General features: G+C 43.9%; 1 long non-coding RNA gene across 2 annotated transcripts in view; it reads right to left on the bottom strand.

Annotated features, from left to right (window-relative positions):
• LOC143773898 (uncharacterized) overlaps window positions 1-16,735 on the bottom strand; it is a 34,131-nt gene extending 17,396 nt beyond the window's left edge. The window contains exons 1-2 of one of the 2 annotated variants that reach the window (XR_013215436.1): window positions 16,682-16,735; window positions 5,326-5,391 (exon numbers count right to left, since the gene is read on the bottom strand). This is a non-coding gene — a long non-coding RNA (uncharacterized LOC143773898). Of the gene's footprint in view, window positions 1-5,325; window positions 5,392-16,677 lie in introns of both variants that reach the window. The other variant, XR_013215437.1, reaches the window with a different exon arrangement.
• Window positions 16,736-27,029: the final 10,294 nt, after the last annotated feature.

Genomic DNA, 27,029 nt, shown 5'->3' on the forward strand with positions numbered 1-27,029 from the left:
CTCTCAATGAGCTGCTAAGGGGGACCGCTGGAGTGCCGAAGACCCAGTATATCCCTTGGGTCCAGAGGTAAGACGAGGCCTTCCAGGCTATAAAGAATGCCCTCACCTCAGCCCCGATTTTGGCCTATGCAGATTTCGATCAACCGTTCCTGTTGTACACAGATGGTAGCCTTCATGGACTCGGTACAGTACTTTCTCAGATACAGGATGGACAAGAGAGAGTCATTGGGTATGCCAGCAGGTCCCTGCGAGACAGCGCAAGAAACACTCACAATTACAGCTCCTTCCGGTTAGAGCTCCTGGCCCTGGTGTGGGCCATGACAGAGAGGTTTTCGGGCTTCCTGACAGGTACTAAGATTCAAGTTCGAACAGACAATAATCCCCTGGTCCACCTTGAGAATGCTAAATTGGGGGCCTTAGAACAACGGTGTGTGGCTTGCCAAATTTGACTTTACCATCCGTTATCGCTCTGCTACCGAAAACACAAATGCTGATGGGCTGTCAAGAGTGACTATGGAGACTCCAGCGGGGGATCTCGATGAGCAACTCGAAGAGGAGGAAACCCCAGACTTTCGTAAGTTTAAGCCCCCAGTGGTTGCGGCCCAGTCGGGAAGGGAGGCCTGCGCATTACCCCGGTCCCTGGGGAGAGCCAATGAGGAATGGGGACATGTTCAGGATGAAGACGAAGGGCTGAGACAGATGAAATGGTGGGTAACTCAGAAGCGGAAGCCTGGCAAACAAGAAAGAGATGATCTGGACTCTGAAATGAAGAGTGTGTTACACCAGTGGGATAGACTGGAGGTGCGAGAGTCAGTGTTATATCGTAAGAGACAACAGCCAAAAGATATGGAAGTAAGGTGGCAGGTGGTCATCCCAGGAAGAATGGCTCAAGAAGTAGCTAAAGAAGCCCACAAATTTGGAGCTCACTTTGGCCCCACGAAGACCTACCAATGGTTACAGCGGTATGTGTATTGCCACCATTTGGAGTCTGTGGTGGAAGAGGTTTGCTGGCAATGTCGAGTATATGACCTCATTAAGATTACCGAACAGAGGGCATCCATCCAGACCATACAAACTAAGGAACCGCTAGAAGTCTTGATGATTGACTATCTTCTTGTGGGACACTCGGCCGGGGGGCTACAGTACTGTTTGGTGATGACCGATCATTTCTCTAAGTTCGCAGTAGTCACCCCGACTAGAGATCAGACTGCCGAATCGGCAGCGCGAGCCATCTGTCAAGACTTCATCCGGGTGTATAGGTCCCCAAAGCGCATCCACTCCTACCAAGGCACATGTTTCCAAGGCAAGGTGATGGAAGAACTGTATCTTATGTATGGCATCGAGCGGTCCAGGACCACCCCTTACCACCCTCAAGGTAACGGAGCATGTGAATCCTTCAACCGAACCTTACTTCAAATGCTGAGAAAGTTGGAAGAGGATAAGAAGGCGTGTTGGCCAGACTACCTGCCAGAGTTGGTCTGGACCTACAACAATTGGGTCCACTCCACCACGGGTTATACCCCCTATCTACTGCTGTTTGGAAGAGCTGGATGAGAGATCATTGATCTCAATTTGGAACAGTCAGAGGATCTGATGGAGCAAACTGTCACCTCATGGGTGAAAGAGCATCGGCAACGATCACAATATGGCGGTTGGCGGGTCAGCAGCTGCAAGAAAAAGAACATATGGGCCGCAAACCGACTCACAAGTTACCGCTCCAACTCGGAGACTGAGTATTAGTCAGAGAGAAACATCCCAAGGGAAAACTAAGCGAGAGATGGGAAGTATAGCCTTACAGAGTAATGAAGCGAGTGTATGCTAATGGCCCTGTCTACAAGGTGCAGATTGAGAGTGGGGCATCCGCCCCAGAGTGCTTCACAGAAATATGCTGCGGCCCTGCCAGTCTGAGGCCTGTTCTACACCATTGCCGCCTGAAGGCGCTACTCCACTTCCTGAATCTGTCATGCCTGATGGTGAAATTGATGATGAGTGGTGGACCGTCCCTGACACCATAGGGGGTCCTCAGCCGCACAGAGATGGTAAGCCCATGGATGTACCATTACCGCCACATGAGGACGAGACCAGACAAGAGCCCACGATGACTCCTGCAGCAAGTGTTCCTCTGGAAGATAGTCAAGCCTTGCCTGATGGCCAAGAGCTTCGGAGATCCCAGAGGTCTAATGCAGGGGTTCCACCAGTCCGATATGTAGAACAGTGTGCTCTGTCTGTTTTTACAACTTTGTTGCCCCCTCTATAGGTGCTGTTTCCGTATTGCACGTTCCTTCATTACACTTTGACCTTGATGCTGTGATGGCCGAGGACGACCATCATTAAGAAGGGAGGCAATTAGGAGGGTGGTGCTGTTATGAACAGTAAGGAACACACTGTTACTTTAAGAGACTGCACACCCTTGTCTGTTGTGATGGAATGTTCTTCTCCTCCCCTGCAATAGACTGAATAATGAACTGGACTGTGCAGATGGCAGGGGTGGAGCCTGAACTGTGTGTGTGAGCTGAGGCTGCAAGAGACGAGAACTGTGTCCTGATATAGCTGCAAGAGGGGACCCACAGCCTGTAACGGAGTGGAATTGTGAGATTTGACAGACTTTTCCTGGTGCAGCGAGGGTGACTGTGTTAGTTCGAGGAGCCACGAAGATACCGAGAAAGGGGTTTACAGTTTCCAGGAGCACCTCCAGGACCCAGAAGCAAGGAGAAGACCATGTTTCCCGGAGCTGGCAGAGAGCCGTGCGCACCACCATACTAGACTGCTGGGGGCCCCCCGGGACTGGATCTGAGTCCCCAACATCATCGTGAGTTTGTTCCTGTTTTGTGCACATGTCAGGGCCTAGTGTAGGCTTCAATAGTCAGAACACGGCAGCCGTGTGGCCTGCTTCGTAAAGGCCAGGGAGGTTATACGTAGAGTAGCATAATTCTTTGTTTATTGTTTGCATTTACTTGTGTAACATATGTTGAGTCTATAACAGTTGGAGCACCGTGCTATTTTACGGACAAGCTAAAGAATATAACGCTTGTAAATTATCTTTTGCCATTGCATACCCTTGTTCGCATCTTCCTCATCCACTTCATTTGTCAGGACTCTGAATATTTTTTTTACCTCTTATGCATTACTGCCCTTTTCCAAGATGGCGTCTTTGGTCTCATGTGCACTATGTCTTCCTGCTATAAAACTCCACCCCAGCCCTCAGTCTGTGCTAGAGTATTCTGCCTTGCATCCAGCTCCTGACTCTGATTACTCCCTGGCTGTATGCCTGCTCCTGTGAACCTGTGTGGTTATCCTGCTACTCTGCTCTGTGTTCCTGCTGCATTCACCAGTTTCCAGTAATCCTCCTTCATCTGCTGCTCGTGTTTACTTCCATCTGCATTTGCTGGACATGTAAGCTGCTGCTGCTTTGCATTAACCTGAGACTTTTACCCAGGCCTCCCTGGTTGAGCTAAGATATGATTTGAACTGCCTTATAAGCATATCTATCTGTGTTTTGGACTAAGCAAGGACTTATTCGTGTCAAGTGTCCTCAAGAATAATTGTGCTTCATAGACTTTCTGTGTGATTGCATTTTCCTCTGAAGTTCCCTATAGACTGCTAAGCTGCGTTTAATATTTACACCAAGTGTTGTGGACTTGAGTTTCTCTCTGCACTAGTGTTGAGCATTCCGATACCGTAAGTATCGGGTATCGGCCGCTACTTGCGGTACCGGAATTCCGATACCGAGTTCCGATATTTTTGTGGTATCGGAAATCGGAATCGGAAGTTCCCAGTGTATGGTTCCCAGGGTCTGGAGGAGAGGAGACTCTCCTTCAGGCCCTGGGATCCATATTCATGTAAAAAATAAAGAATTAAAATAAAAAATATGGATATACTCACCCGTCCGGAGGCCCCTGGACCTTACCGAATGTAACCGGCAGCCTCCGTTCCTAAGAATGAGCAGTTTAGGACCTTCGATGACGTCGCGGCTTGTGATTGGTCGCGTGCCGCTCATGTGACCGCTCACGCGACCAATCACAGGCCGCGACGTCATCGCAGGTCCTAAACTCCTCATTGGGCCTCCGGACGGGTGAGTATATCCATATTTTTTATTTTAATTCTTTATTTTTTACATGAATATGGATCCCAGGGCCTGAAGGAGAGTTTCCTCTCCTTCAGACCCTGGGAACCATCCAGGATACCTTCCGATACTTGTGTCCCATTGACTTGTATTGGTATCGGGTATCAGTATCGGCGATATCCGATATTTTTCGGGTATCGGCCGATACTATCCGATACCGATACTTTCAAGTATCGGAAGGTATCGCTCAACACTACTCTGCACCTGTTTGAATCACCGTGTGATAATATTGACTTTACCACTTATAAAACTGTGTCCTGTAGTTGTCTTGTTCCCTGCAAAGAGTCTCCTGAGTTATCCCCTATAATTATTACATCATTCCTTGCCTTCCAATAAATCTACCCTTTGTTGTTTGCACCTCATCTTGTGTACAGTAGTCTTCCTGCACCGTGGTGGTCCCCCAGCCATTGCTTCACCAGTGTGCAGATTGCTATAATCAGCGGCATTTAGCTTTTGGCTTATTTCTGTTACCTCAATACGTCTGCACTGTGGACCTTGTAACCCTTTATTTTTAGAGGGTTTAATACAGGATACATTTGAATTAGTTTGCTTTTCAGTGATATCTGATGTCACGTCCTAGCTTACTAATATATTACATTACAATGTATTTATATTTCCTACCTCACCTTTGATAACTTATATTGTATGTAATGGTTTTATTGTTGATGCCAAAGGGTATAAAGTAATAAATGTAGCGCTCAGGGACTGGAGCCAAGCACTGTAATTTCTCTCGTACTCTTGGTAAATTAGATATAGTGTATAGATAAGTGTTTTTACTCCAGGACACAGAGCTGGGGCTTGCTGGGAACCCGCAACGCCGCCATTACCTCCAGCTGAGTGTAATATTGCACAATACCTAACAAACATGTTTCCAACATACGGTTCCCATCAAACCCTCAACTTCTGCCAAAACTCTTTCCACGTGCCGAGGTTGTGACCAGAGTCACTGAAATGATCCAGACGTTTTATCATCACTTGGGCGACTCTCGTCTTCCAAGAAAATGTTACACAGTAAATATTCCCCTATGTCCTAGAAGGAAAAGCTGTTTGTTATCACATTGTAACCATCCTGGAAGGACTCCAAAAAGAACATAAAGACTCACTCTCCCAAAATACAGAGAAGGCCTGCTGAAGAGTCAGGAAAAACAAGTCACACTCATTGTCATTCCTTGCAGAGAATCACTTGTGCGCTGGAACATTACCTCATCCTGGTCTAGAAGGGCTGTATTCACCAGAAGGGGTGAGGGCTCCTATTCATGAAGATTGACCTTTAAATGAAACAAATAGGACAAAAAGTTCATTTTTTTATCTCAAAGAGCTTTATCTAAATTTAGATAGATAGATAGATAGATAGATAGATAGATAGATAGATAGATAGATAGATAGATAGATAGATAGATAGATAGATACAGGTGCTTCTCACTAAATTACAATATCATCAAAAAGTTAATTTATTTCAATTCTTCAATACAAAACGTGAAACTCGTATATTATATAGACTCTTTACAAACAGAGTGATCTGTTTCCAGTGTATATTTCTGTTAATGTTGTTGTTCTGTTACAGCCGATGAAAACCCAAAAGTCATTATCTCAGTAAATTAGAATAATTAACTAAAAACACCTGCAAAGGCTTCTTAAGCGTTTAAAAAGGTCCCTTAATCTGTTTCACTAGGCTCCACAATCATGGCGAAGACTGCTGACTTGACAGATGTCCAGAAGGCAGTCATTGACACACTCCACAAGGAGGGTAAGCTAGAAAAGGACATTGCTAAAGAAGCTGGCTGATCACAGAGTGCTGTATCCAAGCATATTAATGGAAAGTTGAGTAGAAGGAAAAAGTGTGGTAGAAAAAGGTGCACAAGCAACCGGAATAAAAGCAACCTTGAAAGGATTGTTAAGAAAAGGCCATTCAAAAATGTGGGGAGATTCATAAGGAATGCACTGCTGCTGGAGTCATTGCTTCAAGAGCCACCACACACAGATATATCCAGGACATGGGCTACAAGTGTCACATTCCTTGTGTCAAGCCACTCATGACCAATAGACAACACCGGAAGCGTCTTACATGGGCCAAGGAGAAAAAGAACTGGACTGTTGCTCAGTGGTCCAAGGTGTTATCAGATGAAAGTACATTTTTGCATTTTATTTGGAAATCAAGGTCCCAGAGTCTGGAGGAAGAGTGGAGAGGCACACAATCCAAGCTGCTTGAGGTCTAGTGTGAAGTTTCCACAATCAGTGATGGTTTGGGGAGCCATGTCATCTGCTGGTGTAGGTCCACTGTGTTATATCAAGAGTTCAAAGTCAGCGCAGCCATCTACCAGGAAATTTTATAGCACTTCATGCTTCCGTCTGCCGACAAGCTTTTTGGAGATGGAAGTTTCTTTCTCCAGCAGGACTTGGCACCTGTTCACACTGTGAAAAGTGCCAATACCTGGTTTAAAAACAACAGTATCACTGTGCTTGATTGGCCAGCAAACTCGCCTGACCTTAACCCCATAGAGAATCTATGGAGTATTGTCAAGAGGAAGATTAGAGACACCAGACCCAACAATGCAGATGAATTGAAGGCTGCTATCAAAGCAATCTGGGCTTCCACAACACCTCAGCAGTGCCACAGGCTAATCGTCTCCATGCTATGCTGCATTGATGCAGTAATTGATGCAAAAGGAGCCCTGACCAAGTGTTGAGCATTTACTGAACAACATACATTTCAGTAGGCCAACTGAAGATAGATGATAGATAGACAGATAGATAGATAGATAGATAGATAGATAGATAGATAGATAGATAGATAGATAGATAGATAGATACATACATACAGTGGGGGAAATAAGTACTTGATCCCTTGCTGATTTTGTATATTTGCCCACTGACAAAGACATAAACAGTCTATAATTTTAAGCGTAGGTTAATTTTAACATTGAGAGATAGAATATCAAAAATAAAATCCAGAAAATCACATTGTATAAATTATATACATTTATTTGCATTTTGCCGTGAGAAATAAGTATTTGATGCCTCTGGCAAACAAGTCTTAATACTTGGTGGCAAAACCCTTGTTGGCAAGCACAGCAGTCAGACGTTTTTTGTAGTTGATGATGAGGTTTGCGCACATGTCAGAAGGAATTTTGGTCCACTCCTCTTTGCAGATCATCTCTAAATCATTAAGATTTTGAGGCTGTCGCTTGGCAACTCAGAGCTTCATCTCCATCCATAAGTTTTCTATGGGATTAAGGTCTGGAGACTAGCTAGGCCACTCCATGACCTCAATGTGCTTCTTTTTGAGCCACTCCTTTGTTGCCTTGGCTGTATATTTTGGGTCATTGTCTTGCTGGAAGACCCAGCCACGAACCATTTATATTGTCCTGGCGGAGGCAAGGAGGTTGTCACTCAGGATTTTAAGATACATGGCTACATCCATTCTCCCATTGATGTGGTGAAGTAGTCCTGTGCCTTTAGCAGAGAAGCACCACCAAAACATAATGTTTTCACCTCCATGCTTGACTGTGGGGACAGTGTTCTTTGGGTCATAGGCAGCATTTTTCCAAACACAGTGAATTGAGTTAATGCCAAAGAGCTCAATTTTTGTCTCACCTGACCACAGCACATTCTCCCAATTACTCGCAGAATCATCCAGGTGTTCATTGGCAAACTTCAGATGGGCCTGTACATGTGCCTTCTTGAGCATGGGGACCTTGCGGGCACTGCAGGATTTTAAACCTTTACAGCGTAATTTGTTACCAATGGTTTTCTTGGTGACTGTGGTCCCAGCTGTCTTGAGATCATTAATTAGTTCCCCCGTGTAGCTTTAGACTGATTTCTCACCTTCCTCATGATCAAGGATACCCCATGAAGTGAGATTTTGCATGGTGCCCCAGAACGATGTCGATTGACAGTCATTTTGTATTTCTTCCATTTTCTTACTATTGCACCAACAGTTTTCTCGTTCTCACCCAGCTTCTTACTTATGGTTTTGTAGCCCATTCCAGGTTTGTGCAGGTCTCTGATCTTGTCTCTGACATCCTTATAAAGCTCTTTGGTCTTGCTCATATTGTAGAGGTTAGAGTCTGACTGATTTATTGAGTCTGTGGACAGGAGTCTTTTATAAAGGTGACTATGTAAGACAGCTGTCATTAATGCATGTAACAAGTTGATTAGGATCGTACAACTGGTCTGTAGAAGCCAGAACTCTTGATGGTTGGTAGGGGATCAAATATTTATTTCTCACTGCAAAATGCAAATAAATGTATAGAATTTAAACAATGTGATTTTCTGGATTTTATTTTTTTGATATTCTATCTCTCAATGTTAAAATTACCCTACCCTTAAAATTATAGACTGTTCATGTCTTTGTCAGTGGGCAGACTTACAAAATCAGCAAGGGATCAAATACTCGTTTCCTCCACAGTAAATTATTTGGTCAAAGACAAGCAATGTAACGTAAAAGAAAAAGAAACTCCCATTAAGTCACTCTCGGTGTTCCCCATCTGTTTTTGTTTACTTCGTTGAAGGAATGACATGTCGTCTACGCCATTGACCACTGCAACCAATCACTGATCATCAGGAAAATAATGTGGTTAAAACTAGTAGATCCTGACTACAGATGGTCATGCTTATAGTCAGATTCTAAGGCCGGGGTCACACTTGTGATTGCAATGCGAGAAACTTGCGCATCAAAATACTTTGGCAACAATACACATGTTATTCAAGGGGGAACGTGGGCAATATGTCAGTCCCTTTACAAAGGTTTGAGAGCAAAAGAATTGAGCACTGAATTTTAACATGTTGATTCTTCGTTTTCTGCACCATGATTTTTATTGGGAGAGTTTGGAGGCCCCATACTTATAGGATAGCCAGCCAGTTCTGCCAAATTCATTGACTTTGGCTGACTTTGCTCTAATTTGTAGGTGGCGACCATTATTCCTATTTATGCTCTTTTAGTAATGGGTCACAAGATATTTTATCTATGTAAAATGTATTTTGATGACTATCCTGTATGTACTCTATACTGAGCTACAGGAATTCCAATACATTATATATATACAATATACCACAAAATAAACGAGACTGAACCTGGATCCAGCAATCTGACACCTCCGCCGTTGCTGCTTTCGTGGGCTACAATTGTCACATACCCATAGACCTGATAACAAATGAGATGGAGGTGTTGGTCTGCACCTTTCATCACAATGTGCTTTCCTGGTTATCCCTCGGTACACTCACTTATGTTTCCTTCCTTTGAAGACCACATGGTTAGACTCTTCGAACCCTTCTCCATGCGAGTGATGGTTGTGTATCGCCCACCGGGTCCCTCCCGTCAGTTTCTGGATCACTTTGCCACCTGGCTTCCACACTTTCTCTCCTGTGACATTCCCACTCTCATAGTAGGGGACCTTAACATCCCCATTGATGATCCGCTATCCCATTCTGCCACTCATCTTCTTTCTCTAACCTCCTCCTCCAGCCTTTCACAACTTTCTAACTCTCCTACATATGAAGATGGGAATGCTCTGGACCAAGTCTTCTCCCGACTCTGCTTAGTGCATGACTTTATCAACTCCTCTCTCCAGCTCTCTGACCACAACTTTCTTTCCTTCTCTGAACTGTCTCCACACCCCGGACACCCCCACTTATCACATATACAGAAATCTACATGCCATCAACACCCAGCAGTTTATGATCAATATACAGTCCTCTTTACCTCCCGTTTCCTCCCTCTCCTTCAAGACTCAGCATTGTCACATTATAATAATACATTGCAGAGTGCCCTGGATGAAGCAGTACCACCTACATGCAGAAATACCCAATACAGACAGCGGCAACCCTGGAACATGCTAAAACCATGTTTTCTCCTGCAATGCTCAAGGAACATCTATGGCAAAAATCACTTTCAGAAGACTTTATCCACTATAAGTTCACACTCAAAACTTAATATGCAAATTGGCTCTTCAGAGAAAAAGAGGACTTGAATTCTATAGCGCCACCTGTTGGAAGAAGTGATCCTACAAATCACAATCAACCCTTTAACGAGTCTTGCAATATGACTTAGGATAAAAGCCAAATCAGTATCTCAATTCCCAGACACATCAGTATCTCAATTCCCAGACACGGTGTTTCGGGCTGTTGGCCCTCGTCACTGTGAAGCATGAGAACTGATTTGGCTAGGTGAGAGGCTCTGGACTGAGGTTTAAGGGGTATGGTTTCTCCTTGTGGAGAGTGACATACCAACTCTGGGTTGTCAAGGTAAGGAGGCTTATTCACTATTCAATGCTCCTCTGGGAAATGTAATATGCAAATTGTCTCTTCAGAGAAAAAGAGGACTTGAACTCTATAGCGCCACCTGTTGGAAGTAGCGATCCTACAAGTCACGATCAACCCTTTAATGAGTCTTGCAATATGACTTAGAATAAAAGCCAAATAAGTATCTCAATTCGCAGACACGGTGTTTTGGACTGTTGGCCCTCGTCAGTGCGAAGCATGAGAATTGATTTGGCTAGGTGAGAGGCTCTGTACTGAAGTCTAAGGGAAACCCCTTGAGAAAGGCGATAGCCGAAACGTGCGTCGGGGGATACAGGGGTGAAGTGCCAATCCACGCCGTGACTTGTTTCCACATTACCTGGTATGTATAGTATTATACACTTAGTATGAAATATGCTTGTCAGCTAATCTTATGGACCTGTGTGTCCAATGCAGGCTTCTTTGAATCCTATGCACAGTCACCTTAATTTTCTGCTATACTAGCCTTGGCTATAATGTGGGCATATATATACTACAGGCACATACCCCCTGTTTCTGTAGGTGCGTGCTGAGTACAGCACGGGGACCACTTCCCTCTGCTCATTTTAAACCTGTAATAAATTGTTAATAAAGTTTGTTTACATATTTATCTGGACTTTATGCTGCTTCTTTTTCCTTTGGTTGTTGAAGTCTAAGGGGTAAGGTTTCTCCTTGTGGAGAGTGACATACCAACTCTGCCTTGTCCAGGTAAGGAGGCTTATTCGCCGTGCAATGCTCCTTTGTGAAATTTAATATGCAAATTGCCTCTTCAGAGACTGCTACAGATACTGCTCAAAACTTATAACTCTGCCCCACATCTCGTCAAACAAGTCTACTTTACCACCCTCATTACCTTAATAGCAAAAAATGTAAAATAAGATTTCAAAACTTTCCACTCCATCCTGAGCCCTAAAGTTCAGGACCCGGTTACCAACCTCAGTGCTGACAATCTAGCCACTTATTTCGTACAAAAAATCAACCACATCTGCCAGGACATTTTTACACAATTCCCTCAGAGCTTGGATCCACTTTCCTCCCGCATCTCCAGCTCACGTTCTATCTTTGAGCTTGTCATAGAAGTGGCCAGGCTCCTTGCTTCTTCTCGCCCTATGAATTGCACTAGTGACCCTATTCCCTCACATCTCCGCCATTCTCTCTCCCCCTACTGTCACTACCTACCTAACTAAAATATTTATCCTCTCTTTTTCTTCCAGTATCTTTCCCTTTTCATTCAAACACCTTGTGATAACCCCTTTTCCTTAAAATAAAAAATCCCTACGATCATAACTATACTGCTAACTACACATCTCTAAACTGGAACACTTGGTTCACTCCCGGCTAATTCACTATCTCTCAGATCACTCTCTTCTTGACAATTTACAATGTGGTTTCTGCGCCTTACACTCTACTGAAACTGCCCTCACTAAAGTCTCTAGTGAGCTACTAACAGCTAAATCTAATGGTCATTACTCCCTGCTGATTCTCCTGCATCTCTCTGCAGCATTCGATACTGTGAATCATCAGCTCCTCCTCACTCTGCTCCGCTCTATCGGGCTCAAGAACATTGTTCTCTCCTGGTTCTCCTCCCACCTCTCTGACCGCTCCTTCACTGTATTTTTTGCTAGCTTTTACTCCTCTCCTCTTCCCCTTACTATCGGGGATAGTCAAGGCTCAGTCCTGGGCCCCCTCTTCTTCTCCCTATATACTGCCCCATTGGACAAACCATCACAAGATTTGATTTCCAGTAACAGCTCTATGATGACATGCAATTATACACCTCGTCTCCATGTTAATACAAAATACCAATAATTGTTTGCTATCTCTAAGATAATGTTCTCAGTCTATCTGCAACTCAATCTCCAAAACTGAACTCCTTGTGTTTCCATTCTCTATTAACCTACCTGTACCTGATATTGCAGTTGCCTTGGGTGGTTCCACCATAACTTCCAATCAGCACGCCAGCTGCCTTGGGGTTATATTTGACACAGAACTTTCCTTTATTGCCTATCTCCAATCATTCACTCATTTATGTTACCTGCATCTTAAAAACATCTCCAGAATCTGACCTCTTACACCTTTGAAACTGCAAAAATACTTTCTGTCGCTCTTATTCATTCTCATCTGGACTGCTGCAACTCTCTATTTATCAGTCTCTGTCTAGCCAAACTTTCTGCTCTCCAATCTGTCCGGAATGCAGTTCGTATTTCTGTACAGCCACTTCACCGATGCCTCCATCTTATGCCAGTCATTACACTGGTTATTCATTCGCTACTGAGTACAATAGAAACTTATCTCTGTCACCCACAAAGCTCTCCACAGTTCTGCGACACTCTATATCTCATCCCTCATTTCTGTCTATCATCCAACCCATGCTGTTATGAACTGGTGGTTTAGGAGCAACATGGGACGTGCTCTGGAGGAGGTGGTACCTGTACTGACCGCAGTTCCTGAGCTTAACACAACACTAGAAGTAGCCGTGGGATGTTCCTGTCACTCCCTAGACATCTCGCCACAGCCGGAGGACTAACTGCCCCTAAAGATAGAAAACAGGAAAGCTATCTTGCCTCAGAGAAAATCCCCAAAGGATAGGACAGCCCCCCACAAATATTGACTGTGAGTGGAGAGGGAAATGACATACGCAGAATGAAAACAGGGTGTAGCAAAGGAGGCCAGTCTAGCTAGATAGATAGAACAGGACAGAATACTGTGCGGTCAGTATTAAGAACTAGAAAAATCCACCACAGAGTTTACAAAAATCTCCACACCTGACTAAAGGTGTGGAGGGTAAATCTGCTTCCCAGAGCTTCCAGCTTAACTGAATAAATCCATAGTGACAAGCTGGACTAGAAAAAACATAGAAAGTGCAGAAAGATTAAGTCCACAACAAGTGGACTGCAAAAGAACAAAGCAAGGACTTATTTTTGCTGAACTGGTCAGAATATCAGGGAAATCCAAGCAGAGATGTGAATCCAACCAGGAACCAATGACAACTGGCAATGGCTGAAGGATAGAGCCAGGATAAATAGCCGAGCCAGAATAAACGATCAGTGGAAGCAGCTGCTGACTGCTAAATCCAAGGAGCAGCAGTTCCACTTAAATCCACCGGAGGGAGCCCAAGAGCAGAACCCACAAAAGTGCCACTTACAACCACCGGAGGGAGCCCAAGAGCGGAATTCACAACACCATGCCTGTTATGGACCTGGTGGTTAGGAGCACCCGGAATGACCTGATGGTTAAACTATCACACAGGACGAGCTCTGGGAAGTGGGAGCTCTGCTGACCACAAGCCTAATCCTATCACACAAACACTAGAAATAGCCGTGGAGCGTACCTAACTCTGCCTAGACGCCTCTTCACAGCCTAAGAGCTAACTACCCCTAAAGATATAAAGATAGGAAATAAAGCCTAACTTGACTCAGAGAAATTTCCCCAAAGGAAAAGGCAGCCCCCCACAAATATTGACTGTGAGTTAAGATGAAAGTCACAAACATAAGAATGAAACAGGTTTCAGCAAAGGAGGCCTGACTTCACTAAACAGACTGAGGATAGAAAAGGTATCTTTGCGGTCAGCACAAAACACTACAAAAAGCCACGCAGAGTGTGCAAAAAGACCCCCGCACCGACTCACGGTGCGGAGGTGCCACTCTGCCTCCCAGAGCTTCCAGCTAGTAAGGCAATATCATGATAGCAAGCTGGACAAGAAAACAAAGATAAGCAAATAAACTAGCAGGGACTTAGCTTTGCTGGAGTAGACAGGTCATCAGAAAGATCCAAGAGAGATCTGAACCAGTACTAGAACATTGACAGCTGGCATCAAGTAACGATCTGAGTGGAGTTAAATAGAGCAGCCAGCCTGGGACCAAACGAGGTCAGCTGAGGAAGGAACCTCAGAACCAGCAGCTCCACTCACAGCCACCAGAGGAAGTCCATGGGCCGAACTCGCCGAAGTACCATTCATGACCACAGGAGGGAGTTCGAGAACAGAATTCACAACACATGCCCTCCGTTCTGCAACTGATTTTAGGCTGACAGCCTCCAAAATCCAAACCTTGCACCTCCGTCTCCAAGACTTCTCTCATGCTGCGCAATTGTTCTGAAATGCACTACCCCAGACAATCCTAATAATACCTAGCTCCCATGTTTTTAAGCGTGCTTTAAAAACACACCTCTTTGGACAGGTCTGTCACCTTAACTTTACCCCTCTTCCCTCCTTCTAAATGTTAATCATAATCTGCTCCCTCCTATTCATCTGTCTCCACATCCTCCTTTCACCCAATAGCACAGGGTAACTCCACTTAGATAAATACTGGCTGATGAGCGGACCATACAGCTTTACATGAAAACCAGCAAATTAGGTTTAGGGTCTCAACAAAGGGGTACACCTTGTAGATGGCTGTTGGGCTCACACAAATTAGCCATTTTGAGTGCTAAGCACTTTCATTTTTTAACATGTTTTCTACAGCAGTATATTCAATGTTTACATATCTTAGTGTTTCATGGTGCAAATTTAATTTATTAGTTATATAGAGTGGTTCTTTGAGCTTGCACCTGTTCACACTTGTCTTTTTCTGATTGGAAGTACCAGTAAGTTTTTTTTTTATTTATATGAATACTCTTATTACTTATAATGATGGCTGGACCGTACATAACAAGTATGTTCTACCTATTGTGTCACCCTATTTCCTTATAGACTGCAAGCTTGGGAACAGGACCCTCACTCCTACTGTAACTGTTGAACTATGAGTTACGTTATATTGTCTTTATTGTCTGTACATGTCTCTGCTGAATTGTAAAGTGCTGCGGAATATGTTGGCGCAACAGAAGTAAAGTTATTATTATTCTAGTTGTACTACTATTTAATGTTCTATTTGCTAATTCTTAGCCTTTGCTGCCATCTAGTGACCATTTGTTGTATAGGTGTTTGTGTGAGGTTGGGCCTATTATGGGTGGAGCTGAACAAGCCAACAAAGGAGGCATCATTTATCATTATGAAATATCAGAGAACACCATTATAGTATTAAGTACATTGTTTTATTCCAAATAAGACAGCTCAATAGCAAAGTGTAAATGACATAATGAACATGAAAATAAATTAACACAATGATCAAACATAATAAGTGGGTAGAACTAAATGTATGCAAGATGAAAACCCATTTAGAAAATTATGATCCAAGGTACAGCTCATATAAATGGCGGCGTATAGGACTAGAGACAATCTTATGAATTTATCATTTTGAAGTGATTTACTACTATAAATAAATATAAACGTTGGAAACAGACGGTGGGTTCCATCAATAATATAAAAGTAAGAAAATTAATTTTACTACACATTTAACTTTTTCATACCATGTAATACTGAAAATGATGTGTTGCGAGGAACCATACGTATGCCAATCACTAATTTTAACAGAACATTGACAGCTAGTCTGTAATAGCTAAACATCTAGTCTTCTTCTTGTACGAACCAACATATACTACAGCAACGTACAATGATATAAAATTATTTTATGTAGCTGTTTTCTTTAGAGATGCGGTACAGTAATGGGAACAAACCATACCCCTCATCACAATTACCACTCAAGTGTGTCTAGACACTGCAATAGACACATAATGTATATTATATCCTATAATAAGCCACAAGTCCATATAGAACATTGCAGACTGAGCTGACTTTAACTCTCTGAAGACCAAGCAATTTTAGATTTACAACATGAGATGGATTTTTGTTTTTTTTCATGGATGCCAATTTTTTTTAGATTTTTGAAGAAGCTGTTTGACAGCTTGTATTGCAATTACACTTTTCAACAATAACATTTACGTATTGTTTTTAATAAACTTGTGAACTTCATTCGTTTTTTTGTCTCTGACGACGTACACCGAACAGGATGATCAACTATGTAACAGGGTATAAAGTAACAATTAAAATGGCATTGACAAGTCAAGTGATTACTGCAACATGAAACAAGCAAGGTCTTGTCTGCAGATTATACTGAGTAATCATATTTATTGCATAGTCACATCCTATCAGTATGAGAACACTCACAAATTAACAAGTGATTGAGGAGAAGAAAATGTGCAGACGAAGCTTAAACTTCATCCTGTCCAATGAAGGACATTATATATAGTAGTAAAACATTATGTACTTAAATTGTTAGATAAGTTTAAAGGCATCCTGTCAGCATTTTCTTGTTTGTTAGAGAAGCACCCCTACTAACTTTTTTATTTAGTAAATGTGTATGTAGATGCATGTAGTGTAGTGTGTGTATTAATATGCTCACCTACCGCAGCTCTCTCCGGTGTCCAGCGCCATTCTTCTCGGCTTCTCTGTGATGTCACCGCTCCATAGACTGGCACGGTTATGCTTCGCTCTGCGTGACCCCGGAAGTGGCTTTTACAATAAAAGTCTATGGAGCGTCAGAATGAGGCTCCATTGGCTTTCATTGTATCAGGGACATCCAGATCATACATAGCGCATAGAATGAGCCAGATTGTCAAAATTGCCGTGACATCACAGAGATGCAGAGAAGAACGAGGCTGGACACTGGAGAAAGCGGCGGAAGATGAGTATATTCATAAACTCACAAGAAAAAAGGAAAAATTATCATCCTATGACTAAGGGAGCGTGTATGCACCAGAAACGCGTCAGGATATCACTTGTGATTTTGTATCCTGAGTTTTTTAGTGGTTTCACAATAAAGTCCTCTCTTATCGATGGATGGTTGTACCGGATCTCCTCTTTCGATAAGGAAAACTGTATCCAGGTATCCAGCTCCACGTGTCCCATAAAAGCATATTTTATTGAAAAATCATTAAAAAGGTAATGTCCAACATGAGAAGTCACAATCCCCCATATGGAGTTATATACCTGTACTTGGGCAGAGGCGTTTGCGGTTCTTAGTCATTGCATGACCTCTTTGTCTTCTTTAATACGCCCACACTACATTACATGCATGCACACATTTACTGCACAAACAAGTTAGTGAGAGTGCTTCTTTATAGGGGTTTTGGAAATAGAGAAAAATAAAGAATGGAAATATTATTAAGACATTACTAATAGCTTTTGATTGCCAAATTTACCAAATCACACTTGCTTGGTCTTCAAAGGTAATTAATGGTTGAAAAAGTAGAGGATGCAGCATCCGTATGTGGTAAAGTCCATTATTTATTAGGCATTAAAAATACATGGGCACCATTAAGAAAAAGGTTTACGGTACTTTACTATGCATTTCAGGCCAATGTGGCTCTTAATCATAGTGTTTTCTTTCTTTTTCTCCTGTAATCACTGATAGAAACCTGCCCTGGAATAGGAGAAATGCTTGTGACCATGTGCAGTAGAATTCTTCGCCCCTCTCCATACACTATTAATAGGACAGATGCCTGTGAAAATGTGCAGCAGGAAACTTTGCTCCTATACTCCATACTGACAAGTATGCCACTCAGCTTGTCACAAAAACAGGAAGGACAACAGTGTGAGCAGCCTTATATTACCTCAGCACTTCTGGTATTTCCTTACTAGATCAGAATGACAGTGTGGACAACATCTGAGCAGACTCTTCTTACCTCTGCACTCCTTGTATCTTTAATATTAGATCAGATAAAAAGGGTGGACAGCAGTGTGAGCAACCTTTTATTACCTCAGCACCTCTGGTATCTCCTTACTAGATCAGAATGACAGTGTGGACAACATTGAGAGCAGACTCTTCTTACCTCTGCACTCCTTGTGTCTTCAGTATTAGATCAGATAAGAAAGGTGGACAGCAGTGTGAGCAACCTCTTCTTACATGAGCACCTCTGGTATCTCCTTACTAGATCAGAATGACAGTGTGGACAGCAGTGTGAGCAGGCTCTTCTTACCTCTGCACTCCTTGTATCTTCAGTATTAGATCAGATAAGAAGGGTGGACAGCAGTGTGAGCAGCCTCTTCTTACATGAGCACTCCTGGTAAATTCAGTATTAGATCAGATAGAAAGGGTGGATAGCAGTGTGAGCAGCCTCTTCATACCTCAGAACTCCTGGTACCTTTAGTTTTAGATTAGATAGACAGCAGTGTGAACATCCTATTCTTACATCTGCACACCTCTTATTTCCCATATTGAATAAGAAATGCAAGGTGGACAGCAGCTTGAGCAGCATCTTCTTACTTCAGTATGCCTCTTATCTACAGTATTGCATAAGAATGACAAGGTGGACATCAATACGAGTAGCCTCTTTTTACTTCAGCACTCCTGGTATCTCCAGAAATAGATCTGAAAGACAGGGTGGACAGCAGTGTTAGAACCTCTTCTTCCCTTAGCACGCCTTTTATCTCCAGTATTGGATAAGAAAGACAAGGTGGAGAGCAGTGTGACCAGCTTCTTCTTACCTCTGAGCAGTCCTTCAGTACACTCATCATATTTCAGCAACCCTGGTATCTCAAGTATTAGATAAAAAAAAAGACAGCATGGGCAACAGTGTGAGCAGCTGCTTCTTACATCTGAAACCCTGGAATCTTTTCCAGAAAGAAGGACAACAGAGTGAGCAGCTTCTTCTTGCCACAGTAGTACTGAAACCTTTTCAATAAATCTGGAAACACAGGTTCGATAGAAGTGTGAGCATCCTCTTCTTACCTCAGCACACCTGATATCTGCAGTATTGATCAAACAAACAAAATGGACAGCAGTGTGAGAGGCCTCTTTTTACCTACCTAATATCTCTTAGTATCTTTAATATCAGATCAGAAAGACAGGGAGGACAGCAGTGTGAAGAGCCTATTCTTACCTCAACACTTCTGATAAGTCAATTAGAAAGATGGGGTGTACAGCAGTGTGAGCAGCATCTTCTTACCTTGGCAACCCTGGTGTCACCAGTATTAGATAAGAAGGACTGTGTGGACATCAGTGTGAGCAGCCTCTTATCCTTAGGACCCTTGGTATCTCTAGTATTAGATCAGAAAGACAGAGTGTACAGCAGTATGAGCTGCCTTTTCCACCTCAGTATATCTGCTAGATCCATTGTTAGATCAAAAAGACAAGTTGGCCAACAGTGTAATTAGCCTCTTCTTACCTTAGCACCTTTAGTAACTTCAATAGTAGATCAGATAGGATGTACAGCAGAGTGAGCTGCCTCTTCTTATATCAGGAATCCTGGCATATCCAGTATTAGCTAAAAAAGACAGGGTGGACAGCAGTGTGAGCAGCCTCTTCTAATCTCAGTACTCCTGCTATCTCCAGTATTAGATCAGATAGGGTAGACAGCAGTGTGAGCGTCTTCTTCTGATCTCAGCACCCCTGGTATCTCTAGTATTAGATCATAATATCATGGTGGACAGCAGTATGTGCAGTCTCTTCTTACCTCAGTCCCCAGTCCTTCTTATCGCAGCACTCCTGTTATCTTCAGTATTAATTCAGAATATCCACTTGGAGCACATCTTCCTACATATAAAGGGAGATGCAGAGATTCTTACTGCAGATGCTCACAGGCCTCTGTCCTATTAATATTCTATGACAGATTTCTCATTTTTAATAATTACAGTTATTTGGCAATTATTCATAATGGAGTTTTCTTTCTGAAATATTTTTTCCATACCCAAAGAAGCCCTTTACAGTACCCTTAGGATTCTACTAGGCTGGAGAACATCTCTCTGTTCAAATTGCTGCTTTTACAAGGATAGAAAACTAAAGTTATAAACCTGGTGGGCACTGAACTCAATAGACATTTAGGTGGTATTTCAGTAGGGAGGGTCTAGTCACTGTCTCTTTGGGGTCGGCACACCCACTTTGTCTAGGTTTATATCTAGCTAAAGACAGCTAGCACTGCTCATACATCAGGTGTCAATCAACTAAAATTGGCTTTGACCAGAAAACTGCATTCCTCTTTTTTAACGTATATTGTGGGTATAACAGTGGAGCATTTATCTAAACTAACCAGCAATTTTCAGTAAAAGTATAATAATTGGTACTGTGTACAAAGGTGTACCTTAGAGGTTTTTTTCAATAATATATACAGTATTGAGGACTTATCCCTCTGTCTATTAGAAGGGTGTCTAGAGCAGAAGACTCTCCCATATGATGCGCTATAAGCTCTAGTATATCAATGATGCTCTGACGTTGCATAAAAGCCATGTCAACTGATCCAGTCGGCCATTCCGGAAAGCAGCACATGTTCATTTCATAGCCATGAACAAGTCATAGCCATATCTCAAGTTACTGATTTTATTGCATTATACGGGTTCTGTCTGGCATGAGGACGCCGGCTGCGGTTACACTCATGAAATTACAAAGCTGGCTTTTATCCAGAGAAAGAGAAGGTCATAGTAGATGTGGGTTCAGGGACTGGACACGCATCCTGTTAGCATCTGCTATATACCACTTTCTATTGCTTACACATCAAAATAATTTTCTGCTACTAGTTATAATATTTATTACGACCTTATCAGTAAATGGTTCTGGAAACTTTGAGATCTCATATCCTTTTTCTATCCTGTGTTTTTATACCTAATATAAATTTGCAAGTTTGCAAGGCATAAAAATTTATAAAGATTGTAAAAAAAGGTCCACTCTAAGCCGAAGGAGGCTGAGCCAAGGGACGGGGGGTGGGGACTCTCCTGAAGCAATTTTTTAGAGCCACATAGCCCTTTTTCCTTTAAATCACCTGAGACCACATCACAATGCGTAACAGGCCCAGCGCATCTTACAGACTGTGATGTGACCACAGGTGATGTTTGCAAGGTACCCGGTACAGCTCTGCAAAGCTACCCAACCAACAGGCGGCACAAAACTGTTACTAGGCTAGAAATTGTTTAGGGTCACCCAGATAGTGTGGTTTAGTGGCGCTGTACCCTTAAATCTGAAGCTGGAACAGAATCTGTAGTATGTGCGCTGTATGCATCGGAAAACAAGCCTCTTAGGCTGGTTTCACATTTGCGGTTGTGTCCGCAGTGTTTCTTCCGCAATTATCCGCATGCGTCGTGTATTTCTATATTTAACATAAGGGACGCATGTGTCTGCGATCGGTTGCGTTTTGCCGCATTTGACGACGCATGCGTCGTTTGGCGTCTGCGGTTTGGCGCAGTAAAGCTACATGTAGTAATTTTAGAGGCGTCAATTTGCCGCCTAGAAACGTATGCGGTTGCTAGCAGAAGGAATGCGGCAAAAACCGCATTGCTGTCTATGTGAACGCATGCGTTGCACCACAGGAAAACATGTCTAGACACTGATAAGCCACCCCCCACATACAACCTGATAAAGGGAGGGAGTGGGCATTTGCAGGTCACTACTCAGCAGACTGGGAACAAGAGCAGACGCAGCAGACCAGACACAGGAAGGAATCTACACTCAATGTAAGTATATCCTAGCCAATGTCTTTATTTTCTATTTTCTGTCTCTATATGTCCTAATTTCTGCCATTTCTTTCTTTCTGCGTGCATCAGAATGTCATCTTCTGAGGAGGAGCAACGGCCTGGGCCTGCACAAGCCGAACATGTCAGTGAAGTGAGTACTCACCTCCTCAGATTGGTAAGTATTCACTGTCACATCTACATATGACAAATTTTTTTCCTTTTTTTAGAACACTTCTTCCACTGCGGCAGAGGCCGAGCAGGAGCAGCGGGATCACGGTCGGGTGGCAAGGCGGCAGCGTGTACGTATACGTGGCTGACTGTTTATTGTATCCTCACTTTACTATTGGATGTTCATTTCTTTACTTTCCTCTTTCTTTACCTTTTTCTTCTTGACTCCTTTTGTTTCTTGACTTTCAATATTCATGCCAGTTTTCTGTCTCTGTTTTCTTTGTTTTCCTTATGTTAACCCCTTCCCGACCTATGACGCCACGTAGGCGTCATGAAAACCCGTGCCAATCCGACCCATGACGCCTATGTGGCGTCATGGAATGATCGCGTCCCTGCAGATCGGGTGAAGGGGTTAACTCCTATTTTACCCGATCTGCAGGGAGAGGGGGAGTGGTACTTCAGCCCAGGGGGGGTGGCTTCACCCCCCCGTGGCTACGATCGCTCTGATTGGCTGTTGAAAGTGAAACTGCCAATCAGAGCGATTTGTAATATTTCACCTAAAAAACTGGTGAAATATTACAATCCAGCCATGGCCGATGCTGCAATATCATCGGCCATGGCTGGAAATACTAAAGTGACCCCCCCCCACACCCACCGATCGCCCCCCCAGTCCTCCGTTATGGGGTCCAGTCCCCTCCGTCCGCCTGCCGGCTCCCCCGTCCTCCTGTCCGCTCCCTCCTTGCTCATATCCACCCCCCCTGTGCTCCGATCCCCCCCCCCTGTGCTCCGATCCACCCCCCCACCACCCCTTCATACTTACCGATCCTTCCGGTGTCCGGCCGTCTCCTCGCTGGGCGCCGCCATCTTCCAAAATGGCGGGCGCATGCTCAGTGCGCCCGCCGAATCTGCCAGTCGGCAGATTCCTTACAAGTACATTTTGATCGCTGTGGTAGGTTCTACCACAGCGATCAAAATAAAAAAAATAATAAATACCCCCCCCCCCCTTATCACCCCCATAGGGACAATAATAAAATAAAGAAATTTTTTTTTTTTTTCCCACTAGGGTTAGGGTTAGAACTAGGGGTAGGGTTAGGGGTAGGGTTACGGGTAGGGTTAGGGGTAGGGTTATGGCATGTGCACACAGAGCGGATCGGCCGCGGATCCGCAGTGGATCGGCCGCGGGTCCGCAGCGGATCGGCCGCGGATCCGCAGCGGATCGGCCGCGGATCCGCAGCGGATCCGCAGCGGATGGGCCGCGGATCCGCAGCGGATCGGCCGCGGATCCGCAGCGGATCGGCCGCGGATCCGCAGCGGATCCGCAGCGGATCGGCAGCGGATCCGCAGCGGATCGGCCGCGGATCCGCAGCGGATCGACAGCGGATCCGCAGCGGATTGGCCGCGGATTGGCCGCGGATCCGCCGCGGATCCGCAGCGGATTGGCCACTGCGAATTCGAAGCAGTTTTCCATCAGGTTTACAGTACCATGTACACCTAAGGAAAACCAAATCCGCTGTGCCCATGGTGCGGAAAATTCCGTGCAGAAGCGCTGCGTTGTATTTTCCGCAGCATGTCAATTCTTTGTGCGGATTCCGCAGCGTTTTACACCTGTTCCTCAATAGGAATCCGCAGGTGAAATCCGCACAAAAAAACACTGGAAATCTGCTGTAAATCCGCAGGTAAAACACAGTGCCTTTTACCTGCAGATTTTTCAAAAATCGTGCGGAAAAATCTCACACGAATCCGCAACGTGGGCACATAGCCTTAGGGTTAGGGTTGAAATTAGAGTTAGGGTTGGAATTAGGGCTAGGGTTTGAAATAGGGTTAAGATTAGGCTTGTGGTTAGGGTTACGGATAGGGTTAGGGGTGTGTTGGGGTTACAGTTGTGGTTAGGGTTGGGATTAGGGTTACGGTTGGGATTAGGGTTAGGATTAGGGTTGGAATTAGGGTTACGGGTGTGTTGCGGTTAGGGTTGTGGTTAGGGGTGTGTTGGGGTTAGGGTTGTGATTAGGGTTATGGCTACAGTTGGGATTAGGATTAGGGGTGTGTTGGGGTTAGTGTTGAAGTTAGAATTGAGGGGTTTCCACTGTTTAGGCACATCAGGGGTCTCCAAACGCAACATGGCGCCACCATTGATTCCAGCCAATCTTGCGTTCAAAAAGTCAAATGGTGCTCCCGCCCTTCCAAGCCCCGACGTGCGCCCAAACAGTGGTTTACCCCCACATTTGGGGTACCAGCGTACTCAGGACAAACTGGGCAACAACTGTTGGGGTCCAATTTCTCCTGTTACCCTTGCAAAAATAAAAAATTACTTGCTAAAACATAATTTTTGAGGAAAGAACAATTATTTTTTATTTTCACGGCTCTGCGTTATAAACTTGTGAAGCACTTAGGGGTTGAAAGTGCTCACCACACATCTAGATAAGTTCCTTCGGGGGTCTAGTTTCCAAAATGGGGTCACTTGTAGGGGAGCTCCAATGTTTAGGCACACAGGGGCTCTCCAAACGCGACATGGTGTCCGCTAACGATTGGAGCTAATTTTCCATTCAAAAAGTCAAATGGCACGCCTCCCCTTCCGAGCCTTGCCGTGCACCCAAACAGTGGTTTACCCCCACATATGAGGTATCGGCATACTCAGGAGAAATTGCCCAACAAATTTTAGGATCCATTTTATCCTGTTGCCCATGTGAAAATGAAAGAATTGAGGCTAAAAGAAATTTTGTGTGAAAAAAAAGTACTTTTTCATTTTTGCGGATCAATTTGTGAAGCACCTGGGGGTTTAAAGTGCTCACTATGCCTCTAGATGAGTTCCTTGGGGGGTCTAGTTTCCAAAATGGGGTCACTTGTGGAGGAGCTCCAATGTTTAGGCACACAGGGGCTTTCCAAACGCGACATGGTGTCCGCTAACGATGGAGATAATTTTTCATTCAAAAAGTCAAATGGCGCTCCTTCCCTTCCGAGCCTTGCCGTGCACCCAAACAGTGGTTTACCCCCACATATGAGGTATCGGCATACTCAGGAGAAATTGCCCAACAAAATTTAGGATCCATTTTATCCTGTTGCCCATGTGAAAATGAAAAAATTGAGGCTAAAATAATTTTTTTGTGAAAAAAAAGTACTTTTTCATTTTTACGGATCAATTTGTGAAGCACCTGGGGGTTTAAAGTGCTCACTATGCTTCTACATAAGTTCCTTGGGGGGTCTAGTTTCCAAAATGGGGTCACTTGTGGGGGAGCTCCAATGTTTAGGCACACGGGGGCTCTCCAAACGTGACATGGTGTCCGCTGAAGATTGGAGCCAATTTTTCATTCAAAAAGTCAAATGGCGCTCCTTCCCTTCCGAGCCCTGCCGTGCGCCCAAACAGTGGTTTACACCCACATATGAGGTATCAGCGTACTCAGGACAAATTGGACAACAACGTCCGTGGTCCAGTTTCTCCTTTTACCGCTGGGAAAATAAAAAAATTGTTGCTAAAAGATCATTTTTGTGACTAAAAAGTTAAATGTTCATTTTTTACTTCCATGTTGCTTCTGCTGCTGTGAAACACCTGAAGGGTTAATAAACTTCTTGAATGTGGTTTTGAGCACCTTGAGGGGTGCAGTTTTTAGAATGGTGTCACTTTTGGGTATTTTCAGCCATATAGAACCCTCAAAATGACTTCAAATGTGAGGTGGTCCCTAAAAAAAATGGTTTTGTAAATTTTGTTGTAAAAATGAGAAATCACTGGTCAAATTTTAACCCTTATAACTTCCTAGCAAAAAAAAAAATTGTTTCCAAAATTGTGCTGATGTAAAGTAGACATGTGGGAAACGTTATTTATTAACTATTTTGTGTCACATAACTCTCTGGTTTAACAGAATAAAAATTCAAAATGTGAAAATTGCGAAATTTTCAAATTTTTTGCCAAATTTCCGTTTTTTTTCACAAATAAACTCAGAAATTATCGACCTAAATTTACCACTAACATGAAGCCCAATATGTCACGAAAAAACAATCTCAGAATCGCTAGGATCCGTTGAAGCGTTCCTGAGTTATTACCTCATAAAGGGACACTGGTCAGAATTTCAAAAAACGGCAAGGTCATTAAGGCCAAAATAGGCTGGGTCATGAAGGGGTTAATGTATCCAACATTAATGTCTTTATTTATTTTTTAGGTTCCAGAACGGGATGAGGACCTCATTGAAAATGACCTCCTTATCTCCCTGGTCCATGAGCAAGTCCCGTTGTGGGACACCCGGGTTCCGCAGCACTCGGACGACATGACGATCCGGCGACTATGGAATGAGGTGGCCAAAGCGATGTGGGATGGCTGGGACAACGCCCCGACTCGGGTCTGAAGTGCATTTGGTAAGTATTGCAATGCAGTGTGTTGCAGCAGTGACCTTGGCCGTGACCACACAACTGTGTGTGATGAGAGAAACTCTCAGGAGTTTTTGCAGGATGGGAAGGTATATAGAGAGGCTGAGGAGTGACATACTGCAGGATGGGAATGTGTATAGAGAGGCTGAGGAGTGATGTACTGCAGGATGGGAATGTATATAGAGAGGCAGAGGAGTGATGTACGCAGGATGGGAATGAACGCCCTCCCAAGTTAATCTTAAGGGGGTCGCATGATAACACAGCCCCCAATAACATTGTTTATATACGGTTTTTTAGTGTACCACAGTGAAAGGATTAATAAGTTTTCAACAAGTTAGCTGTGCAAGGCACGAGCAGGTTATAACTGGTTTATGCTGGATGTTCTTCTATGTTCTTCCCGCTTTTTTTTTTCGGCATTTTGATTGGACAGCAGGGACCCATCTAGCCTTTGCACCCATAAAAGAGGTGAGACGGCCCAGGGATCTCTGGCGCCAGAGCCACAACCGCCGAAGAGATCGACGACAAGGAGAACGAGCGCCGCCCACGCTGCAGCGGCGGCATGGAGATCCACATCACCCGACTCAGAAGAAGACATGGATTTGCCTTTCAACAGCATTCGCCCGCTAATATGGGCTTGAGTGCTGTTGCTCACACGGACCAAGACGACATCCAGCCGGATAGGGGTGAGATTTTAAATGTGCCCCCGTCTGTCCCCTCTAACGATTTAAAGTCTATGGTTAGGGAAATTGTTATTGAATGTTTATCCAAGGGTACTCCTTCTCCAATCCT

The sequence above is a fragment of the Ranitomeya variabilis genome, chromosome 5 (genome assembly GCF_051348905.1).
Source record: "Ranitomeya variabilis isolate aRanVar5 chromosome 5, aRanVar5.hap1, whole genome shotgun sequence".
NCBI classification, from domain to species: Eukaryota; Metazoa; Chordata; class Amphibia; order Anura; family Dendrobatidae; genus Ranitomeya; species Ranitomeya variabilis.